The 7,658-nt window shown below is 35.0% G+C and overlaps 1 long non-coding RNA gene across 4 annotated transcripts; it reads left to right on the plus strand.

Moving 5' to 3' along the window:
- Nucleotides 1-553: 553 nt before the first annotated feature.
- On the plus strand, nucleotides 554-5,043 carry LOC113333080. Of its 4 annotated transcripts, XR_003351798.1 has the most exons (6): nucleotides 554-1,034; nucleotides 1,181-1,416; nucleotides 1,816-1,853; nucleotides 2,038-2,113; nucleotides 2,711-2,938; nucleotides 4,712-5,043. It is a non-coding gene; the product is annotated as an uncharacterized LOC113333080 (long non-coding RNA). The 4 variants fall into 4 exon arrangements; XR_003351794.1 differs by having other exon boundaries at nucleotides 2,711-5,043; XR_003351797.1 differs by having other exon boundaries at nucleotides 1,181-1,412; nucleotides 2,711-5,043.
- Nucleotides 5,044-7,658: the final 2,615 nt, after the last annotated feature.

The following is a 7,658-nucleotide window of genomic DNA, read 5'->3' on the forward strand; positions in this document are numbered from 1 at the left end:
AAAAAAAAAAGAAAAAACAAACTTTATTTCGTTCTTTTTACTCAGCTCTCTCTGCCTCTCTTCTCAACAGTTGAAGCTTCAGCTATGATTCGAACAGTTAATGGCGGATATCAATAATTGAATCGATTACATTCTCTTATTCGATTAGGTATGTACATATCCTCATATCAAAATCCTTTTCAGTGCTATAATCTGTAATTCTAGGGTTCTCTAGATTTTAGGGGTTTTATTTGATTTATGTTTATCAATGGTATAGGGATTAGCGTTTGGGATAATTAGAATTTGGTACTCGGGTTTAGACCAACACTAGTATTTGGTCTAACATTTGTCCAACGTTAGGGGTTGGTAACTGGACCAAACGTTGACCTACACTGACTGTTTATGACCAGATTTTAATTAATTTTAGAAAATAAAAAAACTATAAAATTCTAGTTTACAAATTCACCCCTGAAGTAGGTTTAGGATCTGACGGTTATAATCTAAATACTTCAACCTATGGTCTAGATTAATCCATTCTCTTTTTAATATTAACTTCGATTTATTCACACGAGATTCTTCTCTCCTCTTAATTTTAATTTCCCTGCTACTGCCATTTCCACCATTATTTCTCTGCTCTGTATTTTTTTTTCTTGTTATTTCGTTTAAACCATCACAGAAAAGTATGAGGATTTGATTTATTTGAATCAAATGATAAAGAAAACTATTGTTGCAGAGATTTGCAGTACATGGTTTGATTTTGATGAAAGAAGAAGGCAAAGGAAGATTATATGATTTATTATTATTGTTACGGAATTGATTAGAGTTCGGTTAGGGTTTTGATGTCTTGAAGAATTGAGGTTTCAAATGAAAACTGAAATTAGGGTTTCGATTGAGCTCGTCAAATCGATTCAATAAGGGTTTCAGTTGAGATTCATGACACAATCGATTTAATTGAGTTGATGGCATAATCGATTGAATATGGGTTTTAGGTTTCAGTTAAAATTTCAATTTGGGTGCATGACCCTTTGATATCAAATGCTCAGATTTTGTTACTTGTAAGTATTGATGATCATGATTTTTTTTTGAGTTGATTACATACCCGCTGATGACATACCTTTTGATATCAAATTCCCAGATTTAGTTTAAGTTGATGACATACCCGCTGATTTTTTTTTTTTTTGATTTGGTTTTTCTGTTTCAGAGATTAGAGATGGGTTTTGATAAATTAGGGGTTTAATCATGATGGTGTACGGTGTGAACAATAAGAAGAATTAGAAGTTGGGTCTTATTTGATTGATAATGGTGACAGAGAAGAAGGTAAGGATTTTATTGCTCTGAAGGTCGCTACTTTTGGTTGTGATGTTTAAGAATCAGTAGTCGAGAAGCGAAAATGGTGAATCAAATGGAGACATGAATCTCAGCAAGAAGAACAAGTTGGTAATTTTGTAAATGTTATACTGAAGGATGTGATAGTAAACTCTTTAATAAAAAAATTTATATAAATTTTTTAATAATTACTAAACATAAGTTGGGACTTAACCTAGTCAAGGCAGGTCAACGTCCAGTCCAGGTACGAAGCCCTAACATTGGACAAATGTTAGAGTTAGACCAAACACTAGTGTTGGTCCAAATCTAAGTACCAAACTCCAATTATCCTTTAGGGTTTTCATCTAATTAAATGATAACTTAGTTGAATTTTCATCTTTTTCATTTGATTAAACTATCATGTTTTCTCCCTGTTATGCTATCATTTTTTCTTTCTGTCGATTTTTTCTTCGGGTTCATACTTCATCATATTTTGATAATATTATTGTTTTGTTGTGTTTTGATTTGCAGGGGCGATTTTCAGTTTACCATGATTTTCACTGAAAAATGTATGACCTTTACTACAAAACCCTAACCCTATTTTTCGATTTTCTATTTCTTTCTTACCATTTTCTCTTCATTCATGATATTTGATTTGTTAGGGTTTACTTTGTCTTTAATTAATCAGATTGGTTGTAGATTAGTGCATTGTTGTTCTATTTTCTGATTAGTAAACTTAATTCAATCATCCAGCTGAATTATAGGTGGAAGGTGCAATTGAGATTAATCTCAGTGATGTGGGAAAAAAATAATTACAACCATCCAGCAGGTAAGTCACATCTTATGTTTTATCTGTCTTGTACTTCTGTAGAAACTCCATCATAGAGCCTCTTAATGCAGGTCACTATAATTTGGACAAGTTTCATCAATCATCTGCTTTATCAGCGATAGAGCAATGGAAAGAAAAAATATCTGCTTTTAATTTCTTTGGTTTTATACTGATAACTCTCGGAAATGGAAAATATTTGCTTTATCAGATATTTTCTCATCAAGTTTGATTTTGATATATCCTTTGTTTTTAATTTCTTCTCTCACTTTTATAATGACTCTGTGTAAAGATACACTACTCTCTTGAGGCATCCATCACCACCCATCCGCTTATTCTCTCAAACTTCATTTTTTTTCTCCTTGGTTAATCTACAAAATTATGCCTTGCAGGTTTGTGCTGTATGCAATAGTGAGGTCTATGAAAGTCTTCCTTTACACTTTATTTAATTTCCCTGAATACCCTTCTCATTGTGAAAATGTAAAAGAAATGTATGTAGAGTTATGCCTTAGCTACCAGTTTGAAATCTTGGATGTCACTTCGGCTGATTATAAGTAACTAATAATTTCTACATATACTTAGGTTTATGTACTTTTGTAGGATCTGGGTCAAGAGAATCGGAATTATGCGGATCCATGCACATTTCTACATTAGCAGATCAGTTTAGCAACCACACATCAAAATTTCCATTTTGATCTAAATGCACACGCCTTCTCCATGTATATGCTCTAGGACTTGACCAATGAATATTGGCACTGAAATGGACTGTGCCCAAGCGTTCCGCGCGGATACGCTAAATATGTGTCCGCAGTCCACAAAATACCACCGGTAACACTCTACATATGAACTGATACTTGCAATTCTCTTCTTATTATTTTATTTTTGTTTGGTCAAGTTCGATCATTTTTCAAATATGGTTTTGTATTCGTGACTACTCATCAGTTTCTTGCAGCATCTCTTCAATAAGACCACATCACTAAGTCAATTTGCTTGCACTATTATTTTTAAGTTGAGGAACTGAAAACTGTTACCTTACATGATAGCTTTACAGTAAAGAATAATCTAAGCTAACATGAAAGAAACATATGAAACACTGAGGATGAAGATGAAAACACTCCCATCTCTGTTGTTTTGACTAGTCTTCAATTAGTCCATAGAACTCAAAATTCGGAAACTTTTAATTTAACAATTCATTGTAAGAACTTAAATTCATTTCCTCAGATTCCGATATGTATTACCCATTGGCTTGCCTAAGTTTTTTTATAAAAAGGAAAGATAGATCTCGTATTCGGCTAGCCTTTCAGGTTAGTTTTCCATTTTTCTAAGGGAATTTTGATAAGTACCCCCGTTTAAAGTGCATGATTTCAGTTAGGTTTAAATTATCAGTAGCAGAGAAAGGGAAGAGGAGAAAAGAAGAGGAAAAGGAAATTGATCCCCCTCTTGATTTTTCTTTTCTTTGTTTTTATCACTGTAGTGAGAAGACAAAAATGCCCATAACACTTCTCTACTAGACATGTGTCTTTCATGTATGCAAGTTTATTAAGGCACCCAGGGTCATATTTAAGGCAGATTTCTCTATCTAAATACACCATCAATTTTGGAGGCAACCTAAAAGTGTTATAAATACTTGAGTATTAGAGTTTTAGGCATTTTAATTGCGTAATTTGACTAATGGGTTCAGTTAAAACCCGAGAAAAAGGTTCGTACTGTTATATCTATACTTGTAAAGTTTTTTAAGTCATTAATCAAATAAAAGAATTTTGGTATTCACTTTGTTCTTGAGATGTCTTGGATCTTATTTACTTTCTTATTTAGGTGTACTAATGGATTTCCAGTAGTTACAGGAATCTCAGATGAGAAGATATTAAGTGAAATAGACGCAAAATTGTTAATGAAACTGGCTTTCATATGTTTCTGTATTTCCCATTTGATATGGAAATCTGGTTCAATCCTATTGGTTATAGATGCACTGAAGGGAAATTTACTAGTATGAAAGACTGGATCTTACGCTGGTTTGTAGCTGTTGACACTATGGTCAGCAAAATGGCTGCCATTGCTTGGCACATCAAGAAGTGCAGAAGTGATTTCGTCTTCAACAATAAACTCATCTCTATGCAGCTCTACAGTGCGGCTATGATGTATTCGGGCCACATACTTGAAGGATGTGTCCCCTCTTAGTTTTGTGACACGTATTATAAGGAAGAAAATAAAGTCCTAAAAGTAACTACATGAAAGTGTAACTAATTCTTTTTCTTTTAACTCCGTACTTTTTCTCAAAAAGTGAAATGTTAACAGAGACTTGGAGGGGGAAGATTTTTAGTTGTAATAGGTGTCACAAAACTAAGAGGAGTCACATATTTGAAGTATGTGGCTCGACCACATCATATTCGTGGCCGCAGCTCTATGCAGATGTGATTTCGAATCAGATTAACCATTTTCTTCATAGGTCTTCTAGTGTTACCAGGGACACTAGAAAAGTAATCTCTTCTCCGATACTTCCTAAATGGTCACCCCCATTTGATGACTTTATTAATTATGATGCTTCTTATTGTTCTATCATTAAAAATGGTGGATATGGCCTAATAGTAACAAATTTTGCAGGTACACACCTAGCTTCAAGATGTAATTCTTTCGGTAATGCTCCTGGCTCTGGATCTCGGGATTGTGTGGCTGTTTTGGAGGTTGTGAAGTGAGCTATATCTCTTGGTTTTAAGAAGATTATGCCGGTGGCAGATTACCAGTCTTTTGTATCAACAATTCAAGGCAATAATTATTTGTTCCTTGCGAGTTTAGAGGCATTGCCGAAAATATTCAAGCTTTATTAAGTTTTTTTGATAATCGGAGTTGTACGTGCACAAGTAAATTAACAAATAAGTGTGTGGATGAATTAGCCAAGTATGCAAATAAAGAGGGAGTGTCTGGTTGTTGGATTAGTCAATATCCATCTTTTTTGGAATCCTTTATTTTGTCAGACATCGAGTATTCTTCAATATAATTTTTTCTCTTTTGCATCAAAAAAGGAAAAAAAAACTAAAAAGGGCTCCACTCACACTTCAATTTTTACCCTAAAACCTTAACTGTAACAATTCTAAGTTGATCTTATGGAGTTATATTTATCTTACAAAACTCTACGTTCTCACCAGAAATGAATACATGCTGAAATATCAAACCTCACAATTTATCAACTTCAATTTTCAACAACTGATTTTCAAAACATAGTAGATGGCGTTGTTATACGTTACAAAATGTGCTGTTTTTTTTAATAGAAACATAAAACTATGTAATATCAACATCACCAATATTATTAGCTTTTAAAACCACTTCCAAATAAATTGATACGCTTAACCTATTAGCTGCTGTCATGAATATTTCAGTTAAGACAAGGGCTAATGCTATCCCGCGCAGTACTGAGGGATAGCTTTGTAAGCTAGCAAACTTCTACCCGTTAGATCATTAGGTAAGTCTATCTCTCACGTACAGGTGTAAAGCAAAAAAAATGTACAGCTGTAAAAGAAAAAATGATTGTAAAAACCCCTTGTCATTTATTAAATTTTATACAAAAATCCTTTTATGTTTCGTCTCGAATAATTTTGTCACAACATTAAAACTAGAAAAGTGAAAGCTTTGAAAATGGATCCTGAATTTCTTAAAAAGAAGATTTTGATTTATCCTCTTCTCCAAACCTAGATAAATATGTGTAATTTGGTCTAATTTTATTTTAAGATTTTGGTATGTATCTTTTTACTTTTTGATTACTCTATTTTTCTCCGGTCGACGGTGTGGTAACTAGTGGTGCAATTAGGGCTGCACAAGACCCGCCCACGATACCCAAACCCACCCGTACCCGCTAAATCCGTGGGTTTTTAATCCATACCCGCCCGTTGTGGGTGCGGGGTTGGTTATGAAAAAAAAACCCGCTGTCTGTGGGTGCGAGGTTGGTTTAAGCTAATACCCGCCCATACCCGCCCAAAAAACCCGCAGATTATATAAACTTAGATAAAACTAATCCTAGTCGTCCATTATGAAACCCTAATACTAGTAGATAGGATAACTGATAACCCTCATTCACTTTCTACACTCTTCTCTCTGTTCGGCCTCTCCTCTTCTTCCTCCTCAGTTCTTCTTCTTCACCTACGAACGACAATTACCAGAAATCGACAACAACAACTTCGAATCTTCACCAGAAATCGACAACAATCGAAAAATCAACAGATTCAACACTTAATCTTCATCTGTGAACTTCCTAGATATGAATATTTTGGGGGTTTTGGTTTTTTTTTCTCACTTAATCAAGGAGAATAGAAGTTACTCTAAATACTTGAATATAAAGCGGGTTTAAACCCGTTTAAACCCATACCAGCCCAACCCGTAGCGGGCGGATAACAAAACCCGCCCGCTGTTTGTGGGTGCGGGGTTGGTTATGAAAAAAAAACCCGCAGTCTGTGGGTGCGAGGTTGGTTTTAGCTTATACCCACCCATACCCGCCCATGTGCAGCCCTAGGTGCAATTGAAGGTGGGATGTATTGCTGATGTGATGATAGTAGTTTTGGTGACGATATACAGTAAGAAATCGAGATTGATTTTCAATGGATAAATTATCGAACACCGATCTGAGAAAAAAAAAAGATTCACAATCAAGAATCTTCCCTCCTTTAAAACACTAAGTCTTATGCGCCCTCACGTCGCACGGTGAGTGTGACACCCTCCTCAAATTAAATTAGATAAAAGCTTTGAACTACAGCAATTTCGAAGAGGATAAGTGGCAGAACGTTGTTGGTCGGACCAATAAATTTTAAAAAACACCCGGTTTACACCCTGTTTTTAACTGCCTGATAGTAACACCGTTAGAAACCGTTAGCAAAAACGTGGGTGTACAACACTTATGTGTGGATTTACACCTAATTAAAAACTTACACTTGGTTTACACAAAATACTTAACTGTACGTTTATTCACGGACGTTAAGTGAACAATACATCCGTAAGAAACTCATTTACGCTGAACTTGAGAAGAAGAACAGCAGCAGCTGCTGCTATTATTGTGAAGATCCAGATCAAGAAATTATGAGGAGATCGGAGAGTTCTTGAGTTGCAGAGAAGAGTAAACTCTGCATTGAATGAGAAAATAACTCTGAAATGGAATGTAGGGTTAGTAATTGGTCGATGTTGCTGTCGAATCAAGATCAAAAGATCGAAGATGATGAAGCTGCTGTTATGAAACAGTGGTGAGCAGAAGATCCTTCTGGTGGTGATTAAAGAACTAGGGTTCCTGAATTGAAGAATGGGTTTCTTATAAAACTCGAGGTCAATCATCAATTCGTTGTTGCTGAGAGATGGGTTTGCTGATGAATTCGAGATTGAGGAGAAGAAACAGAGCTGTCTGTAAATGATAGAGGAATTCATGAAATTGGGGACGTCCTTGATGTCACAGCAAGGAGAATCGAAGGGAATTGATCAAATATATTACAGGGAAGAAGACAAGTTGTTGTTGAGTAGAGAGAAGAGATTGATTTCGGTTGTTACTATTGAGAAGAATTGCGTTGTTGTTGCT

Source organism: Papaver somniferum, unplaced genomic scaffold (genome assembly GCF_003573695.1).
Source record: "Papaver somniferum cultivar HN1 unplaced genomic scaffold, ASM357369v1 unplaced-scaffold_132, whole genome shotgun sequence".
Lineage (NCBI taxonomy): Eukaryota > Viridiplantae > Streptophyta > Magnoliopsida > Ranunculales > Papaveraceae > Papaver > Papaver somniferum.